This window comes from Apodemus sylvaticus, chromosome 6 (assembly GCF_947179515.1).
Source record: "Apodemus sylvaticus chromosome 6, mApoSyl1.1, whole genome shotgun sequence".
NCBI lineage: Eukaryota > Metazoa > Chordata > Mammalia > Rodentia > Muridae > Apodemus > Apodemus sylvaticus.
This window is the reverse complement of record NC_067477.1, coordinates 115,382,175-115,403,581: the sequence shown is the minus strand read 5'-3', so window position 1 is coordinate 115,403,581 and position 21,407 is coordinate 115,382,175. Positions and strand designations below refer to the sequence as shown.

Genomic DNA, 21,407 nt, shown 5'->3' with positions numbered 1-21,407 from the left:
CACTGGTCTAGCATTGCCTGGGAAATGGGACTGTGGCTACATTTCCCTGGGTAGAAACCCTGGGCCGTACAAATGGAGAAAAGAAACAGCACACACGCAGTTACTGCTTGCTTCTGACTGCAGCTGGGATGTGACCAGCTGTTTCAGGTTCCAGCCACCGTGATGTGTCGACCTTGAACCGTGAGCTCAGTTTCTCCCGGGTTCTTTTTATCAGAATATTTTATCACAGCCACAGGAAAAGAAACCAAGACAGTGCTACAGAAATAAAGTCACTAAATAAATGGTTTAAACATGACTGTTCTGGGCCCTTACATACTGATCGGAACAGCACGTGTAAACGAGAGAAAGGGTGTGAGACAGTGCACAATGGAGCTGTAGTGGTCTGAATATGCTCAGCCCAAGGGAAGCGCTTCTATTAAGAGGTGTGGCCTTGTTGGAGTGGGTGTGGCATTGTTGGAGTGAATGTGGCCTCATTGGAGGAAGTGCATCACTGTGGGGGTGGGCTTTGAAGTTCTATGCTTAAGCTGTGCCCAGTGAGGAAGAGACCCTCTTCCTAGCTGCCTGCAGAAGAGAGACTCCTCCTGCCTGCCTTCGGATCAGGATGTAGAACTCTTGGCTTTTGCAGCACCATGTCCGCCTGCAAACTGCCAAGCTTCCCCCCATGATGATAATGGACTGAACTGTGAAACTGTAAGGCAGCCCGGTTGAAAGGTTTGCCTTTATAAGAGTTACCGTGGTCAGGGTGTCTCTTCACAGCAATGAAACCCTAAGGCAGAAGTGACTCTTAAATGTTTGACCTCTGCAGCAGTCACAGGCATGTGAGCGGAGGTAACAATGAGGTGATTCCCGACATTACCAAGAGTTGGACATGACCAGGAGTTGAGAGTGTGGGAACAATGAGGTGATTCCCGACATGACCAGGAGTTGAGAGTGCGGGTTCAGGATGAGGACAGACGCTGCTGATGGAGATATGCAGTGTTGCACCTTTCTCAAAAAGTCAGGAAAGATTTCTACTAAGATTTCTGAAAGGGGGGCCTCAGAAACGGCTCAGCGGTTAAGAGCACTGGCTGTTCTTCCAGAGGTCCTGAGCTCAATTCCCAGTCACCACATGGCAGCTCACAACTGTCTAAAAGTCCAGTTCCAGGGAATCTGGCACCCTCAAACACCAGTACACATAAAATAAACATAAATAAGTTATTTTTCAAAAAAGATTTCTGAAAGACCCATGGCTCTACCCCCAGGACTTGAAGCACAGAGACAAAGACATTGGAACCTGAAGAAACAGCTACAGAGACGGCCTCAGCAAGGCCGCTGGTGGTCATAGCCAAACACCTGCAAGCGGATGGGACGCCCATCAGCGGGCCCTGGCTGGATAAACTGCGGTGGTTATCATCCCTTCGAGTGTTATGTATGTAAATAAGATCTCTACCAGACCAAGTAGTATTTCACTAAAACGGAAACCCAGGGCAGTCACCTGTGACATTTGCACACCAATGCAAACTGTTCATCTTCCCAAAAGAGCAACAACAAAGATTATCTCTCCCTATACCTATATGTACATACACTGACACGCGTGGGGAGTGAGTAGGGACCGAGACACCCCACTGGTTACTTCAGGGAGGGTGGCCATGTTGACTGGGTCACAACGAGAAGATTCATTTTTATCTTTTAAAGAAAGAATACTAAGCATTAAAACAATGAACCCAGGGCTGGAGAGAAGGCGCAGGGACAGAAATAGCGTACATGTGTATACACATAATTTAAAAATAAAACAAATCTTAACAACAAACAAAAACCTTTGAAATTAGAGCAAACCATGTGTGTGTGCATTTGCACAGTGGGAGAATGAAAGTCGGTCAGCACGAGTAGCTAATGATGGCTCTCCCGGGGCAATTAGAGCCCACCAGCCTCCTGATCCCTGCCTTTCTTGTGATATTTTCTTTTCTTTCTTTTTTTTTTTTTTTTTTTTTTTTTTTTTTTTTTGGTTTTTGGAGACAGGGTTTTCTGTATAGCCCTGGCTGTCTGGAATTCACTCTGTAGACCAGGCTGGCCTCAAACTCAGAAATCCACCTACCTGCCTCTGCCTCTGCCTCCCAAATACTGGGATTAAAGGTGTGCGCTACCACTGCCTAGTTTTCATGATATTCTCTCTTAAGTTTGTTACACAATGACTACGTGACCTACTCACCCTTTCCAATCTTTAGATTTCGAGATCAAACCGTATGTTTTATATGCTATCATCCAGTTAAGTGCTGGTTCCAAGATTCCCCCTTTCCCAAGATGCTAAAATCTGGGGGTGCTCAAGTAGCTTATTAACAAATGGCCTAATATTTCTCTTGGATATTTACACATTCTCCTGTATATTTTATATATTCTCAGGCTGGCAAGATGACTCAGTGGGGAATGGTGCTTGCTGCTAAGGCTGATGACCAGAGTTCAATCCCTCGGGTCCACAGGTAGGAAGAGAGCCGCCCACTGCGAATTGTCCTCCAGCCTCCATAGGCAAACAAACACCCCTCACCCTCACACACTAAATAAGTTCATAACTACAAAATAAGTATTCTCTAGATTACTTATACTCCCGTAATATAAATTTAACACCACTTAAGTAGTTGTTAGATTTTAGAAAATGATGGTGAAGTGTGCATACATTGAATAAAGACCCAGTCTGCAGTTGGTTGAATCTCAGGATGTAGGGCTAATTACACTTAATTTCTAGTTCGCATAGCAACACTGCAACGAATGAGGGTCGCTGTGTTCAGAGAGGTTAAGTGGCTAGCCCCACAGCACACATGAATAATAAACATGGTACGGCAAGATCTAATGGTGAGGACACACATGGTGGCCTTCAATATCCTTGATGGCAGGGTTCAAATGGATACTACGAGGTCACTGCCTTCCAGAATCTCATGACTTAAGTCTATGGTGACTAGAGAGACAGGGGACTGTGTTATAAACATCTCAGTGTTAGCATGGGCAATAATACTTGGCTACCTACTTGGGTCTTTGTTCTTAGCTTTGAACACACACACACACACACACACACACACTAAGTAAGCTACATTTCCCAGGCTCTGGACTTTCTTTTCTATATAGGGACTTTCTTGTGGCCCATACTAATTATGACATAATTTGTATGTCATAATATGCTCTGATGACGCCAAGGTCAGTCTAAATGTAAAGCAACACAAAAATCACTACATCTTACCTTGGAACAAGATTCTACAGTCAAGGAGAAGTCACGTGTTTCGTGCTGCTAGCTATTTGGAACATGAAAGACCTATCAAAGGTTCCCAAGGGGAGGAGAAATGTGTGACGTTATTTTAATACAAGTCCACGAGAAACACATTGCATGTGATTTTCTAAAACATACACAGACACTAAAACAAACATATTTTCCACACTTGTCTATGCATCGTCATGGGGCTAAATCCCCAGGAAAAGGAGCGTGCGGAAGCTCACATCCCACCTCTCGAGTCCACTCTTCATGCCTAGCAGCCTTGGACTCCAGATCGTCAGTAAGGACGAGCCAAGGGAGAAAACAGAGACCATGTAATGGCGTGGTCTCGGCTGCCTCTAACCACTCTGGATGTCTGCCTCCCTCTCTCTACTGCCCAAGTCTTTCCCAGTCAAGCCAATGCCACCAGCTTCTCAGACCTGTGGGCACTTCATACCCATCCCTCAGGCTGGAGCCCTTTCCCTTTCAAACCCATCCCAGCACCAGGTCAGCAAAGCAGTAGGTTGGATCCCTGCAGCCGAGAAGGTCCACTTGGTAACAGCCCTATAGCCATACCTTTGCTATTCACAACCACACACTGCCAGCTGCAGGCTCTACACAGAAGGCACCTGAGCAGCTCCCACCTACGTATACATTTTGTTATATGGTCTGGACATGAACTGTTCTCCACAAGAGGCTCACTTGTTGAAGGCTTGAAACCCCCAACAATGAACTGCCCCATGGTGGGGCTTTGGAGACATGATTGTACATCAGTGACCCATCAATGCATGGGTTCATAATCTGATGGCGTTATTCAGAGGGGGTGGAGACTAGGAGGTGGGCCTGGCTGGGGAAAGAGTCACTGGGAGCAGGCCTTTGATGGATGCTCTTATCCCGTCCTTCCCCTGTGTTCTCTGTCGCTCTGCTGAGGTGAACAGCTCCCCCTTGCCATGTGTTTCTGCTGCCGTATATTCTGTCTCACAGGCCTACAGCAAATGAAGCCAGCCCACCACGAACCGTCCGAAACTGTGAGCCAAAGCAAACCCTTCCCCCTTAAAGCTGAGCTATTCAGATGTCAGTCACGGACCCATTATCGGCTCGGTGAGTTCAACTGTGGGATTTGTTCCTGCTCTGTACAAAAAAGAGGTCCAGATGTCTTATGAGCTGTCCTTCTCAAAGAGTGGCACCAGATAATTTCTCTGCCCCCTTTTTTTTGCCTAGAGCCTAGGGCCTACCACATAACAGACAAGCCTTCGACAGCTGAGTTACACTCCAGCTTAGCATATTTGTGGGCAACTATTTAACACTATGCAATTTCCCAAATGTCTTTAGTGTTTCTATTAAAGCAAAAGGGGCAGAGGGTTGTACTGTGAGCAAAAGAACAGGCATTACGTTACTCTTCAGGGATGAAAACATGGGGCTTCAATGGCCAAGTACTATATAGTTCTATTTGTATGAAATGCCAAGAGCGGACAAACCACATGGACAGAAATGGCTGAATGGTTGCAGGGGACACAGAGGCAGAGAGGAGATGAGTGGGGGGAATGGGGTGTGACTGCTGTTGGGTCTGGGGTTTCTTCTTGAGCAATTGAGAATATGGTGGTGTTTGTGCCAGCCTGTGAACACACTGAAGCCCACGGATTGCACCCAGGCCAACTTTGTGGTATTCATATCACGTCTCAACGAAGAGAATAAGAAAGCCTTTCAGTATACTGCTGCTCCAGGCCAGGTCCCGGCTCCCAGGCTTGGGGCTTTTCCTTGACTGCTCAGGGCAAACTTTAAGCAGTAATAGGAAAGTGTGGAAGTGCCAGGCTGGCCTAGGTAAGCCAAGAAAATAGGTTCTGGGGCTGGGATATACGTATGTCAGTGGTAGGGTAAGAGTAAAAGAGGCCGGGGATCAGGAGGCGTCAAGATAGAGGAGTGGGGCGGTGTCAAGACTGATTCAGTGGCTGAACCAGAAGCAGCGTGAAGGGGGCACAGTGCCCGAACCTAGAGCTGTTTCGTGGGGTTAATCCGGAGCCTGCAGGGATGGCAAAGGCACGGAGGTGCACGGCTGTGACAGAGCTGAGCTGGCACCGAAGCGTACCAAGAGCTGACTCAAGTGACAGGCGTGGGGTGAACGAACAGAAAGGGCCACACTTCCTCCTCCGTGTAGCATGTGGGAAATGGCCGGGCTCCCCAGATGGGTTCTGTGGAAGATGCTCATGGAGGTGGCGAGTAGGGAAAAGAGACACCTCCTCCCTGGGTGGGGGGAAACATCGTCCATGGGCCGATGCCACAGGGACTTACCCAACACTTAGGACACATCAAGTTCACGCAAACACAGCACAGGGCAAGCAACCCAGGACTGACTGGAACACCTCCTGGGAGGGTTTGCACAGTGAAAAAGGCCGTCATAGAGTTCTGGCCACACCACCAAACTTCTCATAAGTCCTGTTCCCCAGCTGCACCCCAACCCTCTGTCATTGTGCACCTCCATCTTTACACATCTCAAAGTCCTCAACTTACCTCCCAGACAGTACCATTAGTTCCACTTGCGAACACTTACACAGCCTCTCCGGCTCCGAGCCCCTCAACCCATCAGCCCCTCAACAATCCCTCAGTTCAGAAAGAAATGGGCTTAGGGGGATGAGTCGCAGTCCATCTCTCTTCCCCGTGTGCTAGCTCCTTCCTAGGGATCAGCGCCTGTCGTCGGTCCTCAGCAGACGCAGGCAGTCCTGAGACAGGAAGGTCAAGTCCATCTCAAACACGGGCTCCAAGCAGAACCAAGGTCTTACTGAGCCGCCTGGCTACGAAGCTTCAGCTTGCCAGGTTCCTGCTCCTGACCATGGCACTGCGTTCTCAGAGACTGCGAGTGCACCTTAGCCCCAGAGCTGTCTCATCTCCTCATTTCTCTCACAGTGGCCAATTTTAGGCACTATCTGCCAGTAAGAGGTAGTATTGATAAAAATCAGCTTTTACCTTGTCTTCCTGGTTCTAATTGCAGGTCCTGATTGATTACCTCAGACAATTTTTTTAGCTTTATTATTTATTGTATGTATATGGAGGTTTTACTTGCGTGTATATCTGTGTACCGCATGCATGCAGTGCCTGTGAAGGTCAGAAGAAAGCCTTGATCTAGATCTGGAACTAGAGGTAGCTGGGAGCTGCTGTGTGGGAGCTGGGAATTGAACTAGGGTCCTCTGGAAGAGCCACACGCGCTCTTAACCACTGAGCCATCCCTCTAACTCCACCTCAGACAACTTCACGCCAACTTTCTCTCCAACTCTTTAATGAGCCACTCGCCTACCAGGCGGACTAGGACACATTCTCTGGGAGGTGGCTGAGTGTTAGAGCTGGTCCCATCCCTAGCACCCTCTAGCATTAGAGATTTGAAAAGACAAATCTCTAATCAGACAGACTTGTTGATTTAAGTCAAGAAATTAACATGAACTTATAGCTTCCCTTTATTTAAGAATCATTGCTAGACCCAGTGGCGCACACTTAATCCCAGCACTTGGGAGGCAGAGGCAGCTGAATCTCTGAGTTCAAGGCCAGCCTGGACTACACAGAGAGTTGGAGACCAGCCAGGGCTACATAGTGATGTCCTATCTTAAAACAAGACTAGAAAGAAAGCCCCTTTCAGTTTCTGTGGATGAAAGTGTACTTCCCCTGCACCCCGTCCCCTGCCCCAGCACAGGCTACTGTGGACCCAGAAACACAGCTTAAGGTGTTACAGTTTGCTCAAGAACAAAGAATTTGGGGCCAATGGATGACTAATGAGATAAAGGTCCCTGGCACTAAGGCTGACAACCCAAATTCCATCCCAGGGACCCACAGGTGGAAGGAGAGAACCAACTCCCGTGGGCCTGTGTGTGTGTACTACAGCATACACAGACACACACGGACCAAAAGGGTCTGCACCTGACATGGCACATGTGCCTATACATGCACACACACACACACACACACACACTCACACACACTCACACACAAACACACACACTCACACACACACTTACACACAACACACACATACACACACACTCACACACAACACAATTTTAAAAGTTGTTTTTGTTTTTAAAGTCAAAAATGCCTGATTACCTTGAAAGAAATGTTAGTTTCTGGATGCACGCATTGGGGAGGGAGTGGGGGATATGTGTGTGAATATTTGATCTTCTGATTCTTTGAGGATGATTATTATATGTTGATATGATTATCTTGAAAAGAAATCATCAAGGTGCTTTTTCTGAGTATTAGGTTTCACTAAAAAGTAGCTGTGTGTGTGTGTGTGTGTGTGTGTGTGTGTGTGTGTGCCTGGAAATACAGCTCAGTGGTAGAGCACTTGCCTAGTATGCACAGGTCCTGAGCTCAATCCCTAGCATCAAAATATCTACAAACATAAGCAAGCATACATATGTATTTTTTCTTCTTGATATTTATTTATTGAGGGGCACATGCTTGACAAGGAATGACCACATGAGTACCAGAGATTGAAATTAGGCCGTTTGGCTTGGCAGCAAGTGCCTTCACCTACGGGGCCATCTTAATGGACCACACACCATTGAAAGCTTTTGGGGGAGTGCTAGGACTTGAACCTGAGCCGTGTACGTGCTGGGCAGGCACCCTGGCGCTGAGCTACAATCCCAGCCCCGACACATGTATGTTAAACACGTCCTTACCCACTCTACCTATTTCCCCCAGAGTCACCCTCTATGAATATGCTTTGCCACTTGGGAACTTAAGCCAGCCCAAGTAACTTCACTAAGGATAGGCGGATAGTGCACATGCTAGAAATAAGTTATTTGATTTTAACATCTGAGGTGGCACTTGGGTTGTATAGCAAAGTGAGTGCATCAATCCTTGAGGATGGAAATCTAAATTAGTAAAAAGAGAAGGAGGGCAGCTTCCGAATCAATAGAGGGCCTTGCTCTGTAGAAGGACAAAGGGAAACACATGACCAGACAAAGGAGGGAGAATAAAGACCCCAGGCCTGAGAAATTCCTGCAAGCCAATGGCGGATTTGAAATTAACAAAGGGACAGACTGGAAATGGACCCTGGTGGGACACAAAGGTGGTGTGATTGAGTGCTGGGTACTGCTAATATGTGAGACACACACACACACAGACAAGTCAGTGACAGCCCCGGAACACTGTGCCAAAGCAATGAAACTGGACAGATGTCAGGGGGCGGGAAGTGACAATGCCTAATTCAGGGTGCAGAATGCTCTCTTCTCCTCTCTGAGAGAAACTGGCCATTCACAAAACCTTAACTTCATTTAGCTCAAATGACTGCAAAGTTAAAGGAGGAGCCAGAGGTCTCAGTGGCTGGAACGAGTCCATGAAATATTGCCTAAATCAGTTAGCCAGTTGCTCCGGCAGTATCAGCCCTACAGTGCTCCACTCTGAGCAGGACTTTGTGTTGGAGACACACAGATGAGAAAAGAGGCACGAACTCCACTCTAAACACGGTGAGGTGGACTTCTGTGCAATCTCAGGGCCTACCATTCCATTTACTATGTTTATTTTTCAGGTTTCTTTAAAAATCTATTTTATTTTTATTTATATGTGTGTGGGTTCCAATGTTCCTGTAGGCCAAGCAGGGACACTGGATCCCCTGAAGCTGGAGTTGATAAGTAGCTGTAAGCAGCCCAGTGTGGGCGCTGAGAACCAGTCCAGCTCTCTGCAAGGGCAACAAGCACTTTTAATCACCAAGCATCTCTATAGGCTCATTTGTTTGTTTGTTCTTGAGACAAGGTCTCATGTAGCTGAGGCTAGCCTTGAATTTGATGCACCACCTTACTCCTGATTCTCCTGTCTACTGAGGAAGAGCTGAGATTACAGGTTGTTGTGTCATGGTACCCGTGAAAATTCTTAGTTTCATATAAACCGTATACCCAGACAGTCAAATGTTGTGTCACTGTGGTTAGGTACCATGTCCAAGCATTGAGTTCATCACCTAAGTTGCCCAGAACAGACGCCCAGGATGTGGTTAACATCTGCCGTCAGATGGCTATATGCAAAGGAGACATTCTTCAACCATGAAAACAGCACTCAGCAGTTGAATGAAGAAAACACCAGCTGACATCCCCGAGGAAAATCAAGAAGCAGTTTTAGCTCACGACAGAACTGCTGGCTCAGGCCCGTGTTTCTAACCCATCAGCCTACCCTACAAATGACCAGGATGGGCCAACTCCCAAGCCAATCTGATAACACAAGCTCTAAACAGACTCCTGAGGTTTGAGCAAAGATGACCACCTCCTTCTCTGGGCGAGAAATCCTTTCTATTTGTGTGACCTCACTGGGCACAATCAAAGGATCTATTGCTGTGTAGAGACAATGCTCTGAACATGTTTGGAAAGTTGACAGTTTGGTGAGATCTGTATTTCTTTATATGGTGTGTGTGTGTGTGTGTGTACATATTAGTGTGGATGTGAACATGTACACTTTGGGTAAATATGCATGAGTATATGTACATGTTTATGTGATATGAATGCATACACTTTGGGTGGATATGCATGTGTGTATGTGTACATGTTTGTGTGATGTGAACACACACACTTTGGGTGGATATGCATGTGTGTGTACATGTTTGTGTGATGTGAACACACACACTTTGGGTGGATATGCATGTATGTGTACATGTTTGTGTGATGTGAACACACATACTTTGGGTGGATATGCATGTGTGTGTACATGTTTGTGTGATGTGAACCCATATACTTTGGGTGGATATGCATGTGCAAGGGTAAGTGCCATATATCTTCCTCAGTGGTTTCTGAGACAGAGTCCTACTGAGTCTGGAGCTCACCATTTCAGCCAGACTGGCTGGCCAATGAGTCAGGAGTCAACCTGTCTCTGTCTCCCTAGGTTACCAACTACATCCAGCTTTTACCTGGATCCAAAACAAGGTCTTCACACCCGTCTCCAGCAAGCACGTTACCTCCTGAGCCATCTCCCTAGCTACTGGGTCTTAGCTGCAAAGCTAGAGCGAGTCTACTCAACATTTCATCATTAACTAAGCACGGCCTGTCATCTCAGCTCCCGGAACAGAATCACCCGAGGACAACAGCCCTCACCAAAAGATACTCGCTGCTCCTTTGGATGGAATGTATGAGACGGCAGGCTAACTCCACATGCAAGCTCAGTTCACCAGACGTGGGATCAGTGCACTTCTGGAACATTCCTAAACTCTCCAAGTTCTCAGCTGCTCAAAGCAGCTGTGTGTTACTGACATGGTATTCCTACTATTTGCAAGGGTGGAGCCTCGGAGAGGAGTCCTAACCAAGTCTGTGGTCCCTCCAGTGAGACAAGCCTGTTCTAGGGAAGAGACCAAGTAGGGGTTCAAATGTTGCCTTTGTGGGCACATCTTATGGGAGAGAGGGTGATTGTGACGGTGGGCACATCATTTTTGTGGGATAATTACTCCATGCCAGACACTGCCCTCCGGTCTACACACCCACTAAATCACCTCATCCTCTGGAATACAATGTACCGGCCACTACACTTACAGTACCTGAAAGACACACACCTAAAGTGACAGGAAACAGCTAAGGGTCTGTTCTCTCCACCATAACACTATCTCTGAGCCTGGATTATAGGAACCAGGGAAGGAGTTAAGGAAAGGAACGACTGTCAGACTTCCCAGGTTCCAGTGATGCTGAGGCTTGGCCAAATAAACAAGTGTCCAGGACTGAAAAGGAACGAATCATAAACCTACCTTCCTGGATTTATTTCGCTAACTTGATAGCAGCTTTCATACATACAGATCAAATTCATAAAATTCATACCTTGGCATTTCAACCTTTGTCTTCCTATAAAACCTTCCAAAGAAGCAATCTTAATGAATTCTTATTCTCTCACTAGCTGTGCAATAAATCAAATCTCCGCTCTCTTAAAAAAAAGTAACAAAATGTGCGTATTCTTATTTGCTCTCTCTCAGATGGCATTAATTACTTTCTGCAGAATTTCACACTGACAAGATGCTCTGGATGATTTCTCTAAAGGATCCCCCACACTCACTCTTTCCTGGAACAGTGGTTTACAAAGTAAGAGGAAAGATACCAGATCCTATCAGAACCTTGGAAGTTATTTTTATATGAACAAGAGAGACTGGATCTCAAATCTTACACTTCCTATTTGCCATCCTCTACTGCTTTTCTAAGAGCTACTTAAGAAGAAAAATATCCCTGAGCACAGTTTGCCTTTGCCTCAGGGATTCGCCCATGGGCTCAGAAGCTCTAAATCCTGATCAGAGGAGTGAGGACAGAGCGGGCTGAGGAGGCAGGAGCCTGGAGGGAGGTGAACGGAACCCGGATGAAGGCTTCTCCAGGTTTCCAGAGCTAGTGTTGGTCAGCCGTGTAAACCCGTGTAACCAGAAGCATGCAGCCCGTGGGGATCAAGCAGCTACACAGCCCAACGCCAGAGTCACCCAGAGGCCATGCTAACACCCCTGGGGTTCCTGGGCCAAGTACAAAATTGGGTAATTAACTGAGGTCCTTGGATTCATGGAAATGAGAATTAAGGATGGCACTCTACGAGTCCTTTTCTGGGGTCACTACACATATGTCTCTGTTCTTCCTGGGTTCTAGTTTCTGAGAGTTTCATAGGAACAGCTAAGGGCTGGAGGTGGGGCTTTCTCTCACTCCCTGTAGAAGCCAGCTGAACACACTGACACCCCTCAAACACACTGACACCCCTCAAACACACTGACACCCCTCACCCACTGGCTCCTCCCTGAGGACTGATGGACATTTTCAGAGCACTTCCACAGGACCAAACCTTCTTGAAAAACCCATAGGATTGGCCAATATGGTGACTCGGGTTCATACTTTTGACTCTAGGAAGCCTGAGGAAGGACTGCTGCAAGCCTGAAGCCAGTTTCAACTAAACAGCCTCAAAATACCCAACCCCAAAATACCCAACCCCAGCACACCCAGCCAGGAGGTGGCGGCACACATTAATGGCAGCTCTCTGGAGGCAGAGGCAGAGGCAGGTGGGGGCCAGCCTGGTCTACAGAGTGAGTTCCAGGATAGCCAGGGCTACAAAAACGTCTCAAAACAAACAAACAAACAAACCAAAACCAAATAAACCCAAATTTCATAGTTTATTACCAAAAGAACAAAACAACAAAATGGTCCTCAAAATGTTTCCTTTTGGGAGAAGGAAAAAAGTATTTTTTTTCCTAAGAAAAGTGCTCTGGTGTCAGATTTGTGGTTTTGCCATGTTGGAATTCTAGTTTTCATATACCCAGATGAACCTATTCAGATTAAATACATGGGGATATATACAGAGAGAGAGAGAGAGAGAGAGAGAGAGAGAGAGAGAGAGAGAGAGTGTAAGGTTTAGTAAAACTGTAGTTAAGCACACCCAGTGAGCAGCATTCCAGCTAGTCTTTGGGGACTAGCTTTGTAAGTTCCAAGAAGCACCTTCCCAAATCATCACCTTTTAAAACCAACGGTCTCTAGTTTACCCATTTCCTGTAGTTAGCTGGGCCCTTGAAGCGGCCCCTAGGCGGATGACCATCACCCCCACCGAGTGACCAGCAGTCATGCAATACTTTAATGGCGCATTGGTTAACTTGATGGCAAACCTAAATATTGTCAGTTCTATGTTTTGACATTTAGTCTTTCATTTCGGCCATAAAAACATGTCTGATTTGCTTTTTGTCTTTTTCAAATCAGTGATAATTGAACTTTATGCCAAAGATTCACCTTTAACTTATCAGTCACACAATTATTACCAAAAAAGAAAAAAATTAAAAAAAACAACAACAGAAGAATTACCGCCTTTGGCTTTTGCGTATCTGGGCACTGCAGCTGATACGCAAGATGCTTAAACACTCGGTAACAGGGAGGGCGTTTAGGACTGAAGACCTCTGGGTATTTACTCTGCTCATCGGCTTTCCTAAGGGCAAGGGGCCACCGCCTAAATCAAAATCATCCCACTTTAAGTCAGCAGATGATATGAGTGAAGGCAAAGGATGCCCCTCCACTTGGGTGTGGCCACCGACAAACCGAAGCTTAGAGTCCCTGGCTGCAAGTTCTAAAACCAAGAGCCGCACCCTTGCCGTGTAATCCCGACCTCTATGGCTTCTCCCCAATTTACCCCAAACCTCACCAGCCCTGAGGGCTCATTTAAGGAGCATAGCAGCCCCTAGGCTCGGGCTCATGCGGTCTGGGCAGACAAAGCCTGCTTTGCACCGCAGCGACCTTCGGCCTCTGGGACTTGCATCCTGTCGTGCCGCTCCCCGCCACTATCTAAACTCGTCAACAGCGTGCGGAGGACAAGAGGCGCTGCAGCCAGCGACACCAGAAGCTGGGGGAGGCGGCTGTCCCCGGGCTCCACACCCTGGGGGAAACGTGCGACGCCCACTCGGAATTCCCAGGGGTGCCAGGTGCCCTAAGGCAAATCCCAGCGACTGCACGTGCTCTGAGGTTTCTCGCTAAGCGTTTTCTGCACCAGTACACCTCACGCTTGAATTCTAGGGCGGGGGGGCCTTGCTTCGACGGCGGGCAGACCCTATGCAGGCTATTGTTCTCAGGGTCTCCCGGGCGGGAGACGCCCCCCCATCCGCCTCCCGGGCAGCATCTGCCGCTGGGCAAAGCCTTTCAGCTCCGCGCGAACAGGGCGTGCCGGGGGGCGCTGTGGATTATCATAAAATCCTAAACGAGTCCTCTTTGGTGGTTCCAAGCTTAGAAACAAAGCTTCTAGACCAGCCAGACCAGCCCTGTCGGAGACCCGCCACCGGAGCTCCTGGCCCAGTCCAAGGACCACGCCCAGCCAAAGTCTTAGGCCAAACAGCGCCTGGCTTAGAGCTGGAGTCTTCAGGCAAAGACTGGCGCCTCCTCAGATGCCTGCCCTACCCCGATGGAGAGCCCCCCCCTTCATGAGGACCCCTCCCCTGTACAGCCTCAGTCCCCTCCCCATGTCTGTCTACTCTCCTCAAACCCGGGAGGTCTCCACCCTCCCTCCCTTCATCCCCTCTTCATTCTTCAGAGCAGCCTCGCCTCGCGCCACCTGCGCGAAGCTTCCGACCCGCCTCCCACCCAATTCTCAGTCCTCCCCAAACCACGGCCTCCTCCCCCAGATTCGATCACCTGTCCCCACCCATCTCCCCGTTTCTGCTCAAATCCAGGCCTCCACGCCCGTTTGTCCCAGCCAGCTCCCCAGGCTCGGGGCGTCGATGTCCCTCACCCACCAAGATCGATGCTGTGTGGCAGACTTGGCGACACGGCTCCAGCGGAGGGACCTAGCGCCGCGCCGCTAGGGGCTGGGCAGATGCAAGAGGCCTTTGTGGTCTCGGCAGGTGCTTCTAGGGCCTCTGCTCTGCTTAGGGACAGAGGTCGGGGTTTGGACCACGATAGGCAGACATCAAGCCAGAGGCAAGAGAAACCAAGGACGTATATCCAGGCAGTGGGTGGGTACCAGGGACCGCGGCGATCCAGGGACATACAAGAGGGCAGGTCCGGCTACCAGAGAAACACCCCTACAGGCACACACACACACCTTTTAGCCATTTACTGCACGTCGACCTGCTACAGCAGCGCGACTACTGGGTGCTAGGCGTGAGCCCCTTCAACTTGGCCGCCTCCTTACTCTAGTTATTTGTAAATCTCTCCAGCACACATGAAACGCCTTAGGCGTCGCAAGACACCAAGCCGAGCTCTGTGGGCGTACAAAGACCCTGACTTGCGCCCCACCTTAGTCGGGATCTGCCCGAATCCTAAACATCTCTTTCAGCGGCTGGGGGAGCCTAGACGCATCCCAATTCCCTCCCTTTTGTGCGCCTCAGGGAGAAACTGAAAGAGGGGTGGATGCTCCAGCCCGGGAAGATCAAGCCCACCACCCTCCCCTCGCCATCACCCACTCCTCCAGGATGCTGCGATTGTGTGGGTCCGTCTGTCGTCTCTGGGTCTCGCCGCGGCGCGGTAGCTGCGGATGCACGGGGCGGGAGCGGCTGCGAGCGCGCTCACTCGGTGGCCGCCTTGCGCGCCTGGAGCAGGAGTCCCGAGTGGCGAGCGGGGGTGGGGACGAGGGTGGGGGCTGGGAGCCGCCTGGGCCAATCACGGATCCGAGTGCTCCGCCCCAGTGCTCGCCACCTCGCGCTAGCAGGTTAGGCGAAGGCGGGACCAGCAGCGCCCCGCATCCTCCGCGCGGCCGCCGCCTTTGGGACTACAAATCCCGACAGTCCCTGTTGCAAGCCCGGGGTCCGAGTAGGGACAGAGGGCATGGCCCCAGAACCTCGACAACCCCCAGCCCTCTAAGCGCCATTCTCAGCGTTCCTTTATGGTCCCATGGTAACTAGCGACACTTCACAAAGCCCCGGCACTGGGACGGTATGGCTCGAGTCCCCGGGGAGGGTGTGCGGCGGCTCCGAGGACACATCGCCTCCCCTCCCCCTGCAAGACCCCACCCGAGGGGCTGAAACAATGCAGCGGCAGGGTCTTTCCGAGGCTGCGAGTCCCCACTTGCGCCATCGGGTTAGCGTCCTACCGAGTCTGAGACTGACCGGATTGCAGACTGTAGCGGGCGAGGCTGGTCAGTACAGGAAAACTGTTCTCGTAGACCAAGGGAACGGCCACTCTGGGCGCCTCAGTTCGCACCTGCTTTCTCTTGAGGTCTAGAAACCACTGTTTTGTCCAGCACAGAGCTTGGACATCTTTATCCAGCGCCCAGATCCTGACCTATTTTTGACATCTCCTTTAAAAGAGAGTGAAACCTCTGGAAAGTGTGTATGTTTTAAACTCAGTTCACATCGGCACCACCATCTTTATTTCCTGATTGCTGTTGTTTTGACGGTCTTGTTAGGTAGCCCCCTGCTAGCCTAGAACTTGCAGTGAACCTCCTGCCTCTGCCTGCCGGAGTAGTGGGATTACAGATGTTCACCACCACACCTGGTCCAGTGTCACCTTTTCAGTACACACTTGACTTAACCACAAACAATCCTGTAAATGGAGCGAGGAGGAAAGTCCTTTTTCCTTAACTGATCTACCGCTCGAGCCTTTCCCTGGGCTCCGTGTTAGGCTGTCATTATTGTGACAGCTTAAATATGGCTTCAGAACTTGTCTCTTTTTACTTGATGTCACCCCAGCTGTGTTACAAACCAAAATGCAACATTAATACTGCCCTCCTCACACACACACACACACACACACACACTACCCTTGATTCCTGGGGATCTCCGACTGCTGTTGAAGAAGCCGATTCTTTCCAAGACTTTCCTCGGTTCCGGAGGTGGGGATGGGGGTGTGAGTCCCTTGGCTGCTTTCCTGGAGTGCTTTTCTCTAAGGCTATTTTCAAAGAAAATCGTACTTTTTAACTTCGGGTGGAGGGAACAGGATCCTCTGAATTTTAATCAAATGTACACCTGCGCCTGAAGCTGCAGTCTTCCAAAGTGTGAGTCCCACTGGCCATGTGCTCTGCGATCCATTCTGGATGCGTTTAGGGCCACACAGGCATGCCCCTGGGGGATGCAGGGTTACTCCATTTGGTCTCCAATTCTAAGAGAGGAATTTTTTTCTGTTAGTGAACTTGTGCTAGGAACCTCCAGACAAATTTAGATGGCCACCCTCAAAACACCCGTAATACTAGAGAGCTGTGCGTGCATGTGTGTGTGTGTGTGTGTGTGTGTGTGTGTGAAAATTGCTCCAGCTTAGGACCCTGTGTAGTCTCCCCAGACTTTCCAGGGAAATTTTTGCAAAATACATTGCGCCCCTCTGGAAGGTGTAATGAAACAGCCAGCTAGCTCTGAGCAACAAGGGACTCTGATGAAGTTTTGCCTAAGGTAGAGGGAGCCCCCTAGTGGCCAGAATAGTTTTCTGCAGTTTTCAGTTGTCAGAGTCTCCAGCCTGCCTTCTGACTAGTTGGCATGCAACACTGATAAAGAGCCGGCCCAAGCCTGAAGGTTCAGGTACCCTCAGTACTTGATTTTTAGGTTTTTTATATCTAAAATTTAAAATTTAGAACTTAGAGTCCCCTATAACTAGATTGGAATCCTTGTTCCTGTCACTTGATGGCTACTTGACTTTGGCAAAGGAGCCCCATCCTGAGCCTTCGCTTCTTCGTATACCTCCCACTATCACCATGCATTTCATAAGGAAAATTCGTATAAAACTCATATCCCACTGCCTAGCATACACAGTGCACACTCATAAGTGTAACTATTTTTAATCTATTCCAACTTGTAGAACAATGGGAAGGATATAACAAATATATGACACCATAAGAATAGCCACAAAAAAAAAAATCTATTTGGTGTGACTTACTATAAAGCTCATTTATAAGGTTGGATAAAAGCAGAGAAAACCAGAGGAAACAGGTTCTGAAACCATCACCATGGGACGGAGGAGCCAGATTTGAGTTTCACCTGGGTGGCTGTTGACCTACCAATCCTGAGAGTCCAGGAGGAAGGAGTATCAGCTGTGGGTGGGAGAACCCAGGGATGTTTGGGAGGTGGTTAAGGGTTTTCCCAAAGCTTGAAAGTTGGGACCATTCATGAGTGGAGGTGGTGGAAAAAGGAGATCGGGCAGAGTGTGGGGCCAGGCCCCACAGACCCTGGGGGTGTAACAAGTCCTCATACACTAGGTTTGAAATAATGCTTAACAAATGAGAATAAGGAACCCATTGGGGGCTTTCTAAAGCTCAGGCTATAAGCAGTGTCAGATAGATAGTCTACAACACACCTCTCAATCCTTACAGCTTCACCCAGCAGGTAACAGTACTCATTTCTTACCAATTCATCTTACTACGGGGTACCCAGAAAGTCACCCTCACTGTTCTGAGGAGCAAAAGCAGAATTCTAAAGGCCATTTACTTGACCCAAAACCAACCTCTTCTGCTTCTGCTTGTTCCTCCTCCTGTCCCAGGAGGTCCCCTCTCCAGAGTAAATTGTCAATGGCGACTTACTGACAGTCCACTGGCCCCAGACCGTCTCTCCCCCTGCATTTCAACAGTTTCTCCTCTGGTTCCTTCTGGGAAAGGGATTCTCGAGGACACCTAGAAGCTCTGTGTTAAGTAAGATCCTCTTCCTCTGAGCGGGGCATGGTGACATACAGCTTCAATCCCAGCACTCAGGAAGCAGAGGGAGGTGGATCTTTGTGAGTTCAAGGCCAGCGTGGTCTATAACTGCAGGACAGCCAGCACTACACAGAAAGACACTGCCTCAGTTCCCGCCTCTGAAGAGAGCCTTCTTTTTCATGTTCTCTATCTCCACATTTCTCAGCAACAACCCTATATGGACAACACTTTGATCTCTATTTAGTCATTAAAATAACCGTGAGCGGAGAGACAAACCTGTGTACCTAGGTCAGTGTCACAGAGCTGAAGCCAAAACAGGGGCAAGAAAGCAGAAAAATGGATACTGGGAGAGGAAGAATGCGGAGAGAAAGCTTGAGAGAAATCCAAAGATCTGCAGAGGTGTGGTTTGGGAGAGCCGAGGGCTGAGGGAGGCTGGCCTAGAATGTGTGAGGTCCTGCATTCAGTCACCAGTATAAACAAGCACACAAAGAGAACAAAGAGACAATCAGTTACAAAAACAAAGGCAGTGGCAAGTGAGACCCAGGCCACCCAGCCTGACATAAGAGACATAGGAGAGGGGATCCAGAGGGGGCTGGAGGTAGGTGCTTAGATGAAAACAGCAAACTTAGTTCTAGTGTGTCATCACTGAAATGCTGAGGAACATTCCAGAATTACAAGCCGTCCCTCCTAGCCCGTGGCACAATTTTCTTTATTGTATTTGTTTTTTAACTTCAAATTTGAGATAAAAGCATCTTTTCCAATCAGACTGTTCACAACCCGCATCCTAGAAGAACCACGGGGCGATTCTAGCTGCTCTGGTGCCATATTTGAAACCCACAACTTCAAACTTGTACTTATTTCACGCACACAGAGATTTTTAAAGTCAGAAGGAACCGAGAAATTGCTAAGCCTCCCAATGCCAACATTATACAGACGAGGAAAATGAAGCTTTGTTTTACAATCTTTCTCCATCAACAAAACTCACTTGTGTATAGCAAGACAAATAATGAGGGAGAGAAAGCAACTCTTAGTCACCTCAGAGAAAAAGGGCATAAGAGATCTTTAATCGTCTTTTTGTTCCACACCTGTCACACTCCACAGCACACTCTCTCATTACCAACCCCCCCAAGGAGCTGAGAACATTGGAAAGAGGTCAATCTTCTGCTCCTAAGTCAGGTTATTTGTAAATTTGTATAGTATTTTTAAGTGTTAAAGAATATATTATGACCTGATTAGTTTAACGAAATGGTTAATTTTCACTGTCAATCTGAATGTATTCAGAGTCACTGAAAACACATCTGGGGCGTCTAAGAGAGAGTTCCCAGAAAGGTTTAGCTGAGGAGGGAAGACCTGTTTTGAGTGTGCGTGGTGCTATTTCACGAGCCAGAAAAATGAGGAAAACCTTTTTAGGAGTATTTTTCTCTTTCCTAACTTGGATGCAATGTGGACACAGTGTGGATGCAGTGTGGATGCAGTGTGAATGCAGTGTGAACACAGTGTAGATGCAGTGTGGACACAGTGTGGATGTAGTGTGGATGCAGTGCCACAGTGTCGATGCAGAATGCATGCAGTTGAATGCTGTATGGATGCAGTGTGGATGCAGTGTGATGAGTTGTCTCACACTCTTGCTGCAGCAGGAGCTGTTCTTGCTGCCTTGCCTTCCCTCCTGATGAACAGCAGCTCCTCAAACAGAGAGAGAGAGAGAGAGAGAGAGAGAGAGACCAGATAGCCCCTCCCTTCCTTCTAGTGTGGGTGTCAGGTATTTTGACAGAGCAATGACAACAGTAATAAAGCTATAGTCTTGGGCTGGAGAGATGGCTGAATGGTTAAGAGCACTGACCACTCTTCTGGAGGTCCTGAGTTCAATTCCCAGCACCCACATGGTGGTTCACAACCATCTGTAATGGGATCTGATGCTCTCTTCGGTGTGTCTGAAGACAGCCTTACTCATATAAATAATATAGATATATAGATATTTATATTCTCTTATGAGCCCAACAATGCGACTATCTATTTCCTTTACCACAACTTAATTTTCTAGCTAAGAGGCAAAATAAACCCCACATGTCATTAACTTCTGTCAGGTGTTTCGTAACATCACACATAACTAATGCACTAACTTACTCACTCACAGTCACCTGTGAAGACTGCTCCCCCCACCCACAGCATAGTGGTAGCCATTTTGTTACCTGCCTGACAGTAATTTCATATTGTTACTGACACACACAAAAAAAAAAATTAGCTTGACTCAGAGTAGTGTCATGTGGACCATATACCCTGTTATGATCTGTATGTTCGAGGTTTCTTAGTCTTAAGAAATTCCACAACCATAAGCTCCACTTAGACCAATCAGAATAAAGGTCAGTTAGAACTGCTCTGTCTGGCTCACCAAAATAGCTTGAGTCAGCGCCAACCACTGGGCAGCACTTCCTGTACCTGCACATGAGCTAGCTCATTGTGGTTTTTGCCTATGTAAACTGGCCCTGAAAAACACAAAGGGTCACAGTTTAGCTTCCAAGCCTATACTGTGGCCCCAGTTGATCAGTTTTGGGGGAAGGGAGTGTTTTATACAGCAGCCTTGTTTAACCCAGACTGGTACCTGAGTGGTTTGTGCAGCCGTTTCCAGGCCTCAACAATCTCAACATTTTACATGACGTTGTGGTTATGTTGGACTGTACAATTACACTTCTGGTCCTTTTTCTTTTGTTTATTTATTTGGGTTTGTGTGTGTGTGTGTGTGTGTGTGTGTGTTGTTTTTGTTTGGTTTAGACAGGGTATCTCTATACAGCCCTGGTTGCCCTGAAGCATGGTACAGACAGGCTGGCCTCGAACTCATGGAGATCTGCTTGCCTCTGCTTCAAGAATGCTGGAATTAAAGGTGTGTGCCATCACTGCCTGGCCTCTGGTCCGCTTTTTAATCAATTCTGGTTAAAGATATAATGCCTGTGTCTCTATTTTTCTTTTTCTTGTGTGAGTATACTACTTGCCCAGTGACATTTGTTGAAAAGACTGTCCACTTTCTGTTGAGTTCCCCTCGCTTCTCACTAGAGATTAGTTTCTTAGACTTGTGTGTCTTTGTCTTGCTGGGCTCTAATCCGTTCCATTGACATACATATTTCAAGGAAATGTCCCACGGGCTTGCCGTCAGGCCAGTCGGATAGGGACATTTCCTCAACTGAGGTTCCCCATT

At 48.1% G+C, this 21,407-nt stretch overlaps 1 protein-coding gene across 1 annotated transcript in view; it reads right to left on the bottom strand.

The window, feature by feature from the left end:
- The window catches only part of Dpysl5 (dihydropyrimidinase like 5), an 86,489-nt gene extending 71,291 nt beyond the window's left edge, over window positions 1-15,198 (bottom strand). Inside the window, exon 1 of the mRNA XM_052186223.1 lies at window positions 15,069-15,198. The gene's annotated coding sequence lies outside the window, so the exon portion shown is untranslated. The remainder of the gene's footprint in view (window positions 1-15,068) is intronic.
- Between the last annotated feature and the right edge of the window lie 6,209 nt (window positions 15,199-21,407).